Here is a 13552-nt window from a genome sequence, read left to right as displayed (position 1 = left end):
TCTGCTAAAGCTTCTCTGGGAATTCTTTGACCGAAGGCATTGCTCTCCCTACTTTAGTGATGTGGACACAGAGGTTCAGAGAGGTACTGTGACTTGCCCAAGGTCACAGAGCTTGGAAAGCAACAGGCTCAGAGAGGGCGAGTGGTCACCCAGAGGTCACACAGCTAAAACTTAACCACCTGTTAAAACAACAAACTAAATACCAAAAACCAAAACTGTGCTTTATTAGGTGTTTACTATTTGCAAGGCACGGTGACAACAGTAGCAGCAGCAGCAAGCACTTTTTTGCCATTTGGAGAGCAGACTTCCCATGTAACGCAGCTTGGCACTTTGCGTAATCTGCTCAGTGAATTCTTCCAGCGACCCTGTGGCTTGGGTTTGGGTCTCGAGCCCATTTTATAGACGAGGACACTGAGGCTGGAAGTCTGAGGCCCCTGCCCGATAGGCTCAGGCGGCCTGGCACCGAATCTGCCCGGCTCCCCGGGAGGCTGCGGGAAGGCCAGGTGGCATGCAAGGAGTTAAGCGGTAGGCAGTGCTGTGGCACCGTGCGAGGAGCGCGCCGGGCTGAGGCGCGCTGCTGGCGGCGGCGGCAGCGGCGCAGGGAGCTAGGGCTAGAGACGTGAAGTCCAGGGGAGCCAGCCAGGCAGCCGAGGAGGCAGCGGCGAGGCAGCAAGCGAGAGCGAGGCTGACGGAGCCCCGCGCTGAGCGGCAGCCTGTGCCCTGCGCACACCGAGCCCGGGCATCTCCATCCCCGGGCGGGTGCCCGCGCGGGGCCTCGCCGCGGCTCGGGGCACCCGCAGTGCCGCCCGCCCGAGTGCCAGGCTCGTAGGAGCCCGGCTTTCACTTCCTCTCGCCTCCGCCCGCCTCCCTGGCTCGCCGGCTGGCGTCGCCACCACCTCCTCGTCCCCGGCCACCGCTGTCGCCGCTGCTGCAATCCAGGGCGCACACTCTCCCACTTTCCCGCTGGAGGCGCGGAGGATGCCCCTTGAGCCAGACCTGGAGAAATAGCCCCGGGGCCCGGCAGGAGGAGCCTTGGTGGCGAGAAAGGAAATCCAGGCTCTGCTTTCCTTGAAGCCACTGCAGCAGCCAGGAAGGCGCCCACGGAGCGGGCGCGCCAAGCGGGACGCGGGAGTCTCAGAGAGGAACCCCGGGCGCCTGCTCAGCTCCGCCGGCAGAGTTTGCAAGTCGCGGAGACCCTTCAGGTAAGGGCTCAGGTGCCTGGACCTGGGAAGAGGGCTCCAGGAGGGAGCGGGGCGCGGAGCTGCTGCGAAATGTCTTCTGCCCCCGGATCTGGGCTTTGCGTTCCAGACGCTTCCCCGCAGGTTGGAGGCTCAGCGCCCAGAGCCGGCGAGTGAAGAACCCAGAGTGGTGACAGCCCAGCTCTGCGTAGATGACAAACTTTCCTCTGGCGGAGGGTGGGACATTTCGGCTCACCCAGGCATCCTTCCTCTGGGCATTCCTGTGCCCCCTACAGGCATGCATTCAAGAGCTTCTCCCGCGGAGGTGGGCCGGAGGGGAGGCAGTGGGCCCCGTAAATTTGATTTATGAATCACCCTTTTTATGGTCAGTGCAGAGTTCCAAGAGAGAGGGAGCTAGTCATATTTCCAAGTTGGCTGGAGGAGATGCTTCTTGGGGGTGATACTCTGCTGAATGAGGCTGCCTGTCATCTGATACCAACAGCCAGAGCTGCCTGGGCAATGGGCTTTGTGCAGGGTGCTTTGCGGATTTGCTTATGTCCATTCTGGGGCGTGTGTGCGTGTGTGTGTGTGTGTGTGTGTGTGTGTGTGCGCGTGTGTGTAAAGACAGAGAGGGAACTATAGACTAGGGGACCCACTCAGCCAAATCGCCTCCTTGCAAACCCTTCCGGCAGCCCCAGGTATCTTTGAAAGAACCAACTCACCTTGGCAGAACCACTAGGAAGGGTGGAGGTGACTTCCGAATTCTTACAGCTTCAAGGGGCTGCTCCTTAGGAGAGAAAAAAAAAAAAAAATAGGGGAAGTTTCCTGGGCTTCTCAATGAGACCATTCCTACTGGAGCCTGGGGAGGTGCAAACTTTTCGCAGAAAAGGGGATGGAAGGGCCACGTGGAGAGGGGCTCCTGGCATTCTCATCGCCACTCTCCAGGTCCCTAGAGGCTCTGCTGAGGCCAACACAGCTCATGAGTTTGGCTTGATGATTTTTCCTGTTAGTAAAAAGCGTGCTCCACGGAGGTCGCCTGGTCTCTGAGGATCATTTTGGAGCTGCCCCTGTGGTCACAGCCCCATAGATGGCATGGTGCTACCGATTGGGGCTGGGCATCTGTCTCTGGGGAGTAGCATCGCTATGTTGTTTTTAAGACATTTCTTGGGGTGTGAGGCAGGATTCCACTCTCAGGCCAAGTTAGGAGCTGCGTCCTAGGCTGCGGAAACCCAAGAATTCCTCCAGGGTGTCAGAATCTGGAGCTTGATGTCCTGGAAAAAGCCCTGGGTCTCGGTCAGGAGGTTGAACTTCAAGTTGGGTCTCGTTTGCTGTGTAACTTTGGGCGAATCACTAGACCTCTCTGGGCTTCAGTTGCTGCTTCTCAAAAATGAAGAGATTACATGTATCCTCAGAGGTTCCAGTTCAGTTCAGATGCTCTATGGCCCTGCGTGATTGTCACTGATGAGATCTTCATAATCCCAGGAAAGGATCTTAATTTAGAATTTAAGAGATTTAGGTCTCAGATCAGATGTAAGTGTGACCCGTCACTTCCCGCTCCACACCGTGGGTCCTCCACTGTAGGATGGGGAGCTCACGGTTCCTACTTCAGCAGGCTGTTGCGAGGACTGAGATGGTGCCTAGAGGGTGCTGACTGTGGAGTTTAGCAAAGAGCAAAGCTCAACGGTGCCAGCATCAAGGCTACCTGCTTTCGGGTCCTGTGTGTGGGCAGATATCTGGGTGCTGTTTTCCCAAGGGAGGCTGGCCCCGTCCCACCGAGCACCAGGTGATCCTGGACTGCATGCCAGGCCCCATGTTCTCTCCAATCACCTGACACTGCAGTCCCCGCCCCCCGTTTGCTTTCTCATAAAATCTCTGCTGGACCAGCCGCTCCTAGTGGGGAGCCCAGGGTGGCCTGCGAGCGCTGGATGCACCCAGCTGCTGCATCGCCAGGACATCAGGAGCTGGAGGTAGGCAGTCTCCATGGCTTCAACTTGCAGCTGTCTAGGGACCAGGGCAGAGAAGTTCAGAATGTCTGAGTGTAGGGCACTCAATCAGCTGACGCCTGAGAACTACCCCATGCCGGGCAGACAAGGCTACTGTTCTTGGCAGGAAAAGTCAAGCTGGGGAAAGAAGTGTCTTACAGCAGTGTGTGTATGTGTGGGTGTGCGCGCGGGCGCCTGCATGTGTGCGTGTGCGTGCACACACAAGGGGATGCTGAAATTGTGATGGAATGCAGTGGAGTGGTCAGTGTGATCTTCTTCTGCATGGTTCTGAGGCTTGTAGGTTGCCCTGGGTTTATGCTGAAACCATCAGTGGGGAAGGGAGACCCCATCCCGGTGACATGGAGTGAATTCATGGGGGACAGAGGCAGTTCCACTGTGAGCTTGCTTAGTCTGTAGACTTGACTTTTAAGACTCTGAGAAATGAACAGTTTGCTTTCATGGTAGAGTAAGGAGTGTGTGTGAATGTGTGCATGTGTGTGTACCCTCGTGAAGGTGTGTGCTCATGTGCTTGTGTGAACATAACTTATGTGAGAACTATAAGTGTGTGGATTCATGTAAATGGTGTCAATGTGAGTGTGTACTTGGTGTCTGATGGATGTATGTTTGGATGTGCACATCTATGGATTTATGAGTGTGTGTGTGTGTGTGTACATGCAAGAGAATGGGTGCATGCGTGAATCAGTGCGAGGGTGGGTATGTGTATGTGTTTGTGCATGTTAAGCAGTTGTGTATATGTGAGTCATGTGTGTCTGAGCTACACAGGTGCATGCTTGCACAGATGCATGTGTGTGCTGTAGGGGGTCTGTGCAGAAATGCCCGTGTTTAAGAAGCTATGCATGTCTGCCTGGTGCATGTTTTAATAGCTATGTGTGTTATTTGTATGCCCACGTGGGCATTCCTGAATGCCTGCATATATGTGAGTGTACACATGTGCGTACAGCCATGTGAGTGTGAATTTGTGCTACGCACTTACAGGTATTATGTATCTGCGTGTTTTTAAATGTACCTTTATGTGTGTCTCTATGGGCATATGTGTGTGTAGCATTGCACAACTGCTTGTTCTATGTGTGTGCATCTTGCATCTGTTTGTTGTGGTATAATCTCTGTGAATGTCTCTGTGTGTATGTGTGGGTTTCTAAACATGTATATCTGTGAATATTAGAGTGTGCATTTGATTGTGTCTGTGCATACATGTGTGTTTCTGTGGGTGTGTGCCTGTGTGTATTGCAGTGTGAACTTTTTATGCATCTCTCGGCATCTACACAGGTGTTTCTGAACGTATGTGCCTCTGTGTAGTGTTGCATGCTTGAGCGTATCTCCGTGTGTATGTGTGCATTTCTGAGTGTCTGGGTGTGTTGCTTGCAGTGTACATTTGAGTGTGTCTGTGTGCATGTGAGTGTCTCTGAAGGTGTGCTTTTGTGTGTTCCAGTGTAAGTTTTGTGCATATCTCATGTATGAGTGAACTTCTGAGTGGTGTTGTATCTTTTTGCACACCTTGGGGTGTACATGTGTTTTTCTGAGTGTGTTTGCCTGTTTGTGCTGCTGTGTAACTTTTGTGCATTTCTGTGTGTGTGTGTGTACTTTGAAGTATGCACATCCCTGAGGGTGTGTCTAAGTGTCTCTTGGGGTATAAACAAGTGTGTGGGTTGATGGGTGTGGACACACCTGAGAACTTCCAAACAGAAACCGTCTCTGAAGCTTTAGGATCACTCTTCTCCCTGCTCGTCAGGACTGAACCGTGGTTGTGCCGTGCACTTTCCGAGTGTTGATTCAGCAACTGGTGCCAGCTCTGAGCAGAGTTTTGGATGTTGTGTGCTCATTTTTCCAAGTACCTTTGCCTTGCAGTGCTCCAAAGCCCGGTGTATCCCCCGGCCCCACCTCCCTCACCTTCTGTAACAGCCCAAATCTATCTCGCCAGAAGCCTCCACTTAGGACGGCTGCTGAGCAAACTCGCAGATGTTAAAAGCACAGGTATAATTTTAGGCAGAAGGTCTGAAAATAGGCAGCCTAGGATATGCTGAACATCTCGACAGCAGTGTTTCTAATTAGGAGCAACTTGTTTTCCTTAAATAAACAAATCAAGTGAGGAAAGAAATTGCCCGAGATTAATGGCTCCCTGGAGCAGGTCCAGATGTTGGGAAGATAGCGACTGTAGAGGGGTATATGTTGGTCTCTGGTCCCCATGGACTGCAAGGGTTGCTGCTGAAGGGCCTTCCAGATTTTGCCCAAGAGCTGATGAGACAGAACCTTGAGGTAAGAAGCTGGTGAGGAGGGCAGGGCTGGGCCACTGTGGGGCCCCTTTTCAAGGTTTGCCAGTACCTGGTTATTGAGGTGGATGCATCACTGGCCCCATGTCCTCCCCCATCCCTGTATCCATGCCCTTAGCCATAAGACATGATTGCTCTTCTCATTCAAGGAGCAGGCAAAGCTTAGACCCCTGCTCCCTCCCTTTGGGGTTCGGCCATGTGACCGGCTTTGGCCATTAGAGTGAAGTGGAAGAGACAGTGTGCCCATTCCAAGCTTAGGCCTTAGGGGACCTGTGTGTTTCTGCCATGGCTAGGTGGAGAGCTGCCCTCTCAGCCTGGCCTTAGAATGAGCACATGTTAAGCCCAGACCTTGGTGAAGGGATGAACCCAGCCAAGTTCCAGCTGGTCACAGGTAGATCAGCAAAATCAATGCCTGTCATGATATCTTCCTGGGGTTTTCTGGTTGTTGGCTACACGCCATTGTCATGGTCATAGCTAACTGGTGCGGTTACCAGTAAGTCATCTTTATTTCCTTCTCCTGTTTGACCCTGGTACTTATTCAGCGGTGCAGAATGAACACCCCGTATTTTTCCCTGTTGGTATCCCATTCCTACCTTGCTTTCTGTCCATCCTAACATCAATAATAACAAGTAACACGTGCAAAGTGTTTACCCGGTGCACACACCATGCCAGGACCTTTGTATATCGTCTAATCTACTGTTATAATCTGTGAGGCTCAGAGAAATGAATGACTTGCCCAGGTGACACAGCTCAGAAGCCAGGCTTCCTGGGATTTGCACACAGATCACCTGCTGTTAGAGACCATGTTTATAGCCATGATGTCATATTGCTTCCCCAGTGCCAGCAGACATGTTTCATGTAACTGGCGTCATAGCATACATTCAGCATTTCCCCGCTTAATTCACCTAGAGGTTTGGTTGGCAGAAACAAATCATGTCACAGAAGTGGGAAGTGTCTGTTTGAATGTGGTGAGATTTGTTCATCCCTTCATCCTTCCGTTTATCCATCCATCCATCCATCCATCCATTCATCTGTCTGTCCATCTATCTATCCAACCATCCATCCATCCATCCATCCACCCAGCCATCCATCCATTCATGTATCCATTCAAGTATTTATTCCGCATCAGTATTTGCTGATATTCAGTGTTTGCTCAGAATCTTCTAAGCATCATACTCTGTGCTGGGCACTGAAGTACAGAAATGAGAGACCCCAGCTCTGTCTTCAATGAGTTTACAATCTGGGGAAGAAGTAAGAGAACCTGGGTTCTGGAGGCAGAGGAAGCTGAGTTCCGGTCCAGCCTTTACCCTTCACTGTAAGCAACTTCAACTCCACCTCACTGGATTGTTGTAAGGATCGAACAAAGTAATGTTGGCAAAGTCCTTCATACAGTGCCTGGAAGCCACAATAAACAAGAGGCGTAACTCTTCTTCCTCCTATTCTTTCTCCTCCTCCTCCTTACGGCAGAGGTAGCTGAGTGTCACAGCCAGAGCAATGCAGAGATAAGAGAAAACAAGGGCCTCCAGATCCCAGATAGAGTGACCAACCATCCTGATTGTCTGAAACTGAGATGTTTTGTCAGGATACAGGACTTTCAGTGCTAAAACTGGAAGAGTCCCACACAAACCAGGACAAACTGATTACTTTAATCCCAGAGGAAATATTGGACCCAGCTTGGAATGGTCTAGAATAGGGGTCAACAAACTATGGCCCACAATCAAATCCAGCCCACTGCCTGTTTTTGTAACTAAAGTTTTATTGGAACACAGCTAAGCCCATTCATTGACATACTGTCTGTGGCTGCTGTCAAGCTACAATAGCAATGTTGAGTATTTGTGACAGAGATCATATGGCCTGCAAAGCCTAAAGTATTTACTATCTGGCCCTTCATAGAAAAAGATTGCTGACCCATGAGCTAAAAATCCAAGCCAGGGTCCTGGGCCATGGAGAGAGATGACCGAGGCAAGAATTTGATGGACTTGGCTGAATCATTGTGAGTCAGGTGACATGTGGCATTTGCATTCATCCACAGGTGAGGTGCCTGGAGGCTCAGAAGAGGTGCCGCAACTCCAGAGACTGTGAGCTGGAGAATTCTTGGAGAGATAGAGATCCAGAAAGGGAGAGAGTGTTGGATGTTGCGTGCTCATTTAACACAACATCCAACAGACAGTAGGAGGCAGGTGACGATGATCCTGGGGGAAGAGTTTCTGAGTGGGAAGCAAAGAGATCTGAATCCCAGCTCTTCATCAATTGACTTCGTGACCCTTAGCAAGTCCATTCTCCTCTTTGGGCCTTGTTTTCACACCTATAGAATGGGAGAGAAGTTACATATGATCACAAACGACTTCTCCAGCGCAGCTCTTTATGGTTCCATTTTTTTTGCTAATTGGAGTAGCACTAAAGCCTTAATATATGTTGGCCTCTGCTCCAAGGTGGCCCTGCAGGACCTTGACCTGCAGACCCTCCTGATCACATGGCTTCCATATGCAGGGTGTTTGCAGTGCCTGGCATGATAATTGGAGCTTCACTTCCATTCTCTCACTGGCTCCTTGTGACAGTCCTGTGAGGTAAGGGACCTCAGTCTCCACTTGACCTATGTGGATGCTGAGGCTCAGATTCATTCACTTATCTAGAGTCACAGACCCAGTGCATGGCAGAGCCCAGGTCACTCTGACCTCAAAGCCCGTGTTCTCAGCTACTCCTCCCGCTTCCTCCCCGCTCTGTCTTTCCCAGGTAGGGGTGAGGTATGGTTTGAGGAACTCCTCGGAGGAAGCTTTCCCCTTTCTCTCCCTCTCATTTGTTAACCTGGAAATGGTAGGCACCAGGCCAGCGGCCATCCCCACAGGCCTGAGGATGATAAACGTGGGTTTATGAGTGAGGCTGGGGCTGAGTGGGCTTGGGTGACTGAATGGCTGGAGGGCCCTCTGCTAGGACAGTGAAAAGCAGACTACTCAGTAGAACTGGGGACTGAGCACGCTGGGCTCTGGATTTGCAGGTTTGTGGAAAGCTGCTGAGCCTCCAGAGACAGCGGATCACCCACGTTTCTTCCCCTCTTGGCTAAGATGGCCCTGATTTCTGCCCCTAGAATATCCATTTACACTCCAGTGACCTGGGCTCTTTGCATTTTGAAAGCCTACCTGTTGGGACAGGTAGAAAACCTAGAATCTCTGGAACAATCAGACTAGTTTTAATTTTCACATAGCTCTTAGGTGTATCACCATCATAACTGTATGCCATTTACCCTGGAAACTCAGCTCTCTATAAAACACAATCAGAAAGTAGTCTGATTTAATTACTACAGCATGCATGTCAGAAAAGAGCCTGTTTACTCTCTCTGCACACCATTGTGATGAGCTCAGCGACCTGATTTCCCAGGCCTAGAGCACATCGAAGAAGCAATGAAGAGAGTGGTGGAGAGTGCGCAGTGACAGCAGGCGGAAGCAACAGCTGACAGCCTGGGAACAAGGGTGAAGATCAAGAGATTCCAGAAGTAAGAAGCATGAAAACAGAAGAGTGACAGAATGCGGGAGTTTAGCGTAGTGGTCAAACAACCTCACCCCGTAACTTCTGTCCAGCCCGATGTTATAGGACACGGAAATGGCCAGCCTCTGTGCCAGCCCCAAGAGCGAGTTAAACCCTGTTTAGTAGGCAGGACCGAGGGCAAGGAATAATTCATTAAATGAATTATTTGATCCCATGGCTAAACTAATACATGTTTCTGTGTAGGTAGCCTCTGGCATCTGAAAAATTCACTTACATAGAACTCTTCATTTTCAACAGTGTTGGATAAGTGACATCTAACTGTACCTGGACAGTATCTGGCACGTGATAGGCGCTCAAGAAATGGACATCCTTTGAAATCAGGCAAATCTAGGTTAGATCTTGGCCACTTAACTGCAGCCAGTGGCTCCCTCTCAGCCTCAGTGTTACCCGCTCTGTACCGAGGACAGCTGTACCCGAGCTGCAAGGGCCGCAGAAACCCAGAGCGCCTTCTTGTCTGTGCATGGCAGAAGGAGCAGCACCACAGCCTGTCTCGTGACGTTTGCTTTCATCTTCTATATCTCATGTGGGGGGTGGGCACGTGCAGAAACCAGGCAGGAGAGGACTCTGAGAAGCGAGATTCTGTCATTTGATGGCCAGCATGCAGGAAAACCCACCACCAGGAAAGGACACCTGATGGAGTTGGATGAGCCGGTCTGCAATAGATGCTCCGGTCTCAAAGAAATACGATGGCATCTTCATGCATGTCCAGTAGCTGAGTAAACATGCCCCATTTAACTCTGCTGTTCCGCAGAAGTGAGGGCTAAGAGCCTGGGTTTTGGGATTGAGCAGGTTCACTTCCGATCCCAGCTCGGTAGCTTATAGGCTGTGTGATCTTGAGCAGGTTGCATGGGCTCACGGTGCCTCCATGTCCTGATCTGTAAAATGGCGATACTAATACCTACCTCACAGGGTTCTCACAGGGATTAGATGAGATCATGCTCAGTGTAGAGTAAGCACTCAACAATGCTCATCTTAGCCAGAAGATAAGTCATTTTCTCCAGTGGGCGTTAACCAAGAGTCCTCCTAGCACTAAAGTGTCTGTGGGCATCTGTTCAGGACTTGTGATGAATCAGTCAGTTTCTGCCTCTTCACACCATCTGGGGCATCTCCAGTAAGTTTTCTCTTTGAACTTCAGCTTCCTCTTCCATGAACGTTATTTAGTGATTTGCTTGATTCATAAACATGTTTGTGCATTCATTCATTTACTTAACACTCATTTATTAGACAGCTATTTCATGTCAGAGCTGCCAGGTCCTATGCTAGGCCCTGGGAGATGAGCCCAGCTTGATGGGCCTGGGTAGCGATGCCCCCTGGGAGGACAGAGGAGACACATGGATATGGTCCTGGGAGGGCAGCATGCTTCATGTTCACAGCTGTGCCTCTGCACCAAGATGAGACCGGCACATCGTAGGTGCTCAATGTTTGTTGAGAGAAGGAATGAATGAGTATTCTGTACTTAGCGCCATCAGATGGGTGGATCCTATTACTATCTGAGCCCCAGAATTCTTGGGTCCCAGAATGAGACGAGCAACCTCAGTTTACCACCTTAGGAAAAGCAAAACAAAACAAAACAAAACAAGGAAGGTGTGAGTTCCCGGATCATACCTTAGGCACTGGAGATCTATCTCCAAATAAAATTTGATAGTTGCATAGGGTGGAATTAATTGGGGGAAACATACTTTCAAACAAGAGAGAATTTATGGCTGAATGACTCGTAGTAATTCTAGGAGGTGTTCTTTTTCTTGTTTTCGTTTTTATGGAAGACTCCCTCACCAGCCCTTGTGAATTGGGAACTTGGAACAGATCCAGTGCCTGCACCTAGGAAGAGTTTTTCTCAGCTCAACTTCAGGTGGGGAGGAGGTTGGGGTCCAGAGTGGTGCATGCTCCAGTGAACAAAGTAGAAGCTGTGGGGTGTTGGAATTAACAGCATGGGCTCTAGACTGAAACTGCGTGGCTTCACAGCCCACATCAGCCACTCGCTCGCTCCCTAACTTTGGACAAGTATATTAACCCCTGTGCCTCAGTTTTCTCATCTGTAAAATGGGGATCACAATAATGCCTTCTCCAAGGGTTGCTCTGAGTGTTTTATAAGTGAATTCACAAAGAACCCCAGCACAATGCCTAGCACGTAGTAAATGCTCAGAACAATATTCATCACTGGGAGAGAACAAACCCATGTGAGGTTCTGAAATGTCAGAATGGGACACAGTAGATTTTAAATAGCAGAAAGTCTCTCAGACTAGCTAAAGCCAGTGGCAAGTGGGCAGGAACCTAGCTCAGCAGTGAAAAGCTGGGGAAAGGCACCAGGCTTGGGGTTAGAGAGACCGTCAACTGACCACACAATCTTGGGCCACTGGTGTCACCTTTCCGTGCCTTGGTTTCTTCACCTGCAAAAGAGGGATGGTGAGCTGATGTGTCTAGGATACTGGGAAGAGGACATGACCTTATACATGGAGAGTTCTCAGCTCAGGGTATGAACTCAGAAGATATACGGGGTAGGATGATGGAGTCGTTCCGAGTCATGCCTGGGGTCGGCCTGCCTGGGCTTCGATCCTGGCTCTGCTGCTTTTCAGCTGAGTGGTCTTGGGCCATGAGTTAACCTCTTTTTGCCTACGTTTCCTCATTTGTAAAACTGAGATACAAAACTGGAAGGGCTGAGTGAAGATTCAATGACCTAAAATGGTGCCTGGCATATGGTACAGGTTACGTAAATGCCAGTTAGTAACGCAATGATTGCTATTGGGTGGTTTTTATTTCAGGTCTTGTCAGGTGATTCCATCACAGAGTGCCAAGGCAGCTCCTGTCTGTGAGCGGAGTGCAGAGGCATGGGGATTCTCTGGGCATTAGGTCCTCTCCGTATAATCCATCCTGGAGTGTCTTTTATGCCAACCTGTTGCTCTGTCCGTTCGCCTTATTCTGGGCACTGGCTGATTATGAGAGGTAAACCTGTGTGTCACTCAAAAAAAAAAATAAAATAAAATAGGTGGTGGTAGCTGGAGGCCCACACAGCATGGGGGATTGAGATGCCAGTGTCTTTTCCCCTGGACTGCCCAGATCTTCTGCCCTCTCCCTTCCTGACACCCTAGCCAGGGGCCTTTGCTGGCCCCCTGGCACCCTGCCAACCCCTGCTACAGTCCTGAAGCCTTGGGCCACTGTGACCACTGTCCCCGTGAGTGTGAATTTCAGCAGAGTAAGACTTCCAGCTCTGGAAGGGGTCCCGGGAGCAGCTGGCCAGCCCTCCCACCCTCTGGGTATCGTGGAAGAGCTGGGACTAGAGCATGGGCCTTTCACATCCTAATCTGTGACAGGTCCTGCAGCCCCATTCACTCCCATGCTGCTCTTCAGTGTGAGCAGATGAGTTCCCGATGGCTGCGGGAAGCAATGACCACAAAGGTAGTGGCTTGAACAAAATGATTTTTTTTCTTTCTCTTTCTCTTTCTCTCTCTTTCTTTCTTTCTTCTTTCTTTCTTTCCTTTTTATTTATTTTTTGGAGGTGGAGTCTCTTTCACCAAGGCTGGAATGCAGTAGCGTGATCACAACTCACTGCAGCCTTGAATTCCTGGGCTCAGGTGATCCTCCCATCTCAGTCTCTCAAGTAGCTGAGACTTACAGGCGAGTGCCACCACACCCAGCTAATTAAAAAAAAAAAATTACTCTTTGTTGTTTGTTTGTGATTTTAAAAAATTTTTGAAGAGATAGTCTCATATGCTGCCCAGGCTGGTCTTGAAATCCTGGACTCAAGCGATACTCCCATCTTGGCCTCTGGAGTAGCTGTGACTACAGATGGGCACCACCATGCCCGGCTCTAAACAATACAAATTGCCTGTCTTCCAGTTCCAGAGGTTAGAAGTCTAAATTGGGTCCCCAGGGCCGGGTTCTTTCTGGAGGTTCTGCAGGGAGAATCCACTTTCTTACCTTCTCTAGGATTGGAAGGCCACCCATATTCCTTGGTTTATAGCCCCAAGCCACTCTGACATCTGCTTTTATCATCACGTCTCTGGCTGCGACTCTCCATCAGGACCCTTGTGGTGACATTGGGCCTATTTGAGGGATCTAGCATAATCTCACTATCTCCAAATCCTTGACGCAGTCACATCTGCAAAGTTTCTTTTACTAGGTAAAGGTTGCGTATTCGCAGGTTCCTGCTTTTGGGGTAGGGGGAGATGGTATATGATGGAGCATCCTCTGGGCCTCGTGAGTTCCTCCCAGCTGTGGGAAACCTTGTCGAGTTTAAGTAAAGGGGAGCTGGGTGATTCTATCAAACACTGGCCAGAGCAACAAGAAGAAAGGCCTCCCAGCTATCTCCCCTCAACTTGAGATGGGAGCCCGTTGAAATCTCTGCAAAGAACAGAGAGAGCAGGGTGATTTCAGCTTCATTATGCAAAACACACAGCCATCCAAGGGAGAGGTGAGCTTTGGAGAAAAGAGTCAACAAATTAGTTTCTTAATCTGCTTTAAGTTGCTAAAATGCCCCTGCCTTCCTTCCTTTGTCACCTGATGGGCCCGTGGGCTATTTTAACTTTTATTAGAACATTTTTTTTTTTTAAATAAAGGAGCTTTT

At 50.1% G+C, this 13552-nt stretch overlaps 1 protein-coding gene across 3 annotated transcripts in view; it reads left to right on the top strand.

Annotated features, from left to right (window-relative positions):
* The first annotated feature begins 475 nt into the window (after positions 1 to 475).
* Positions 476 to 13552, top strand: part of WSCD2 (WSC domain containing 2) — a 121642-nt gene continuing 108565 nt past the window's right edge. Inside the window, exon 1 of one of the 3 annotated variants that reach the window (XM_074402284.1) lies at positions 476 to 1202. The gene's annotated coding sequence lies outside the window, so the exon portion shown is untranslated. Of the gene's footprint in view, positions 1203 to 1239; positions 3146 to 13552 lie in introns of those variants that run through there. The other 2 variants (XM_039472412.2, XM_039472413.2) reach the window with 2 other exon arrangements.

Source organism: Saimiri boliviensis, chromosome 7 (genome assembly GCF_048565385.1).
Source record: "Saimiri boliviensis isolate mSaiBol1 chromosome 7, mSaiBol1.pri, whole genome shotgun sequence".
In the NCBI taxonomy this organism is placed as follows: domain Eukaryota; kingdom Metazoa; phylum Chordata; class Mammalia; order Primates; family Cebidae; genus Saimiri; species Saimiri boliviensis.
The sequence above is the reverse complement of the archived record's forward strand: the minus strand, read 5'-3'. Positions and strand labels throughout refer to the sequence as shown.